General features: G+C 40.6%; 1 non-coding gene across 1 annotated transcript; it reads left to right on the top strand.

The window, feature by feature from the left end:
- The first annotated feature begins 243 nt into the window (after positions 1-243).
- LOC127099248 (small nucleolar RNA R71) lies at positions 244-350 on the top strand. Its single transcript, XR_007793775.1, has one exon. It is a non-coding gene; the product is annotated as a small nucleolar RNA R71 (small nucleolar RNA).
- Positions 351-598: the final 248 nt, after the last annotated feature.

Here is a 598-nt window from a genome sequence, read left to right as displayed (position 1 = left end):
TCCACTTTTGCATTAACATGACCAAGGCTACTTATTTCGTACATGCCCCCTTTTGTTTGAGGTTTCTCTACCATTGTTCGGTCGCTTCCCCACTGATAATGATTTTGGGCCATGCTCTCGATAAGTTGATAAGCGTCAACGTAAGGTTTATCCATAAGCGCACCACCGGCGGCGACGTCTATTGTTAACCTTGTGTTGTACAAGAGACCATTATAGAAGGTGTGAATTACTAACCAGTCCTCTAAACCATGGTGTGGACAAAGTCTCATCATGTCCTTTTATCTTTCCCATGCTTCGAAAAGAGACTCGTTGTCTTTTTGCTTAAATCCATTTATCTGGGCTCTCAAAATAGTTTTTTTGCTTGGAGGAAAATATCGGGCAAGAAAGACTTTCTTCAACTCATTCCATGTGATGACTGAGTTGGAAGGAAGAGACTGAAGTTATCTTCTAGCTTTATCTCTTAACGAGAAAGGAAAGAGATGAAGTTGAATTGCCTCTGAAGTGACATCATTAGCTTTAACAGTGTCAGCGTATTGGACAAATACGGATAAATGAAGGTTTGGATCCTCGGTAGGATTTCCAGAAAATTGGTTCTGTT

The sequence above is a fragment of the Lathyrus oleraceus genome, chromosome 6 (assembly GCF_024323335.1).
Source record: "Lathyrus oleraceus cultivar Zhongwan6 chromosome 6, CAAS_Psat_ZW6_1.0, whole genome shotgun sequence".
Lineage (NCBI taxonomy): Eukaryota > Viridiplantae > Streptophyta > Magnoliopsida > Fabales > Fabaceae > Lathyrus > Lathyrus oleraceus.
The sequence above is the reverse complement of the archived record's forward strand: the minus strand, read 5'-3'. Positions and strand labels throughout refer to the sequence as shown.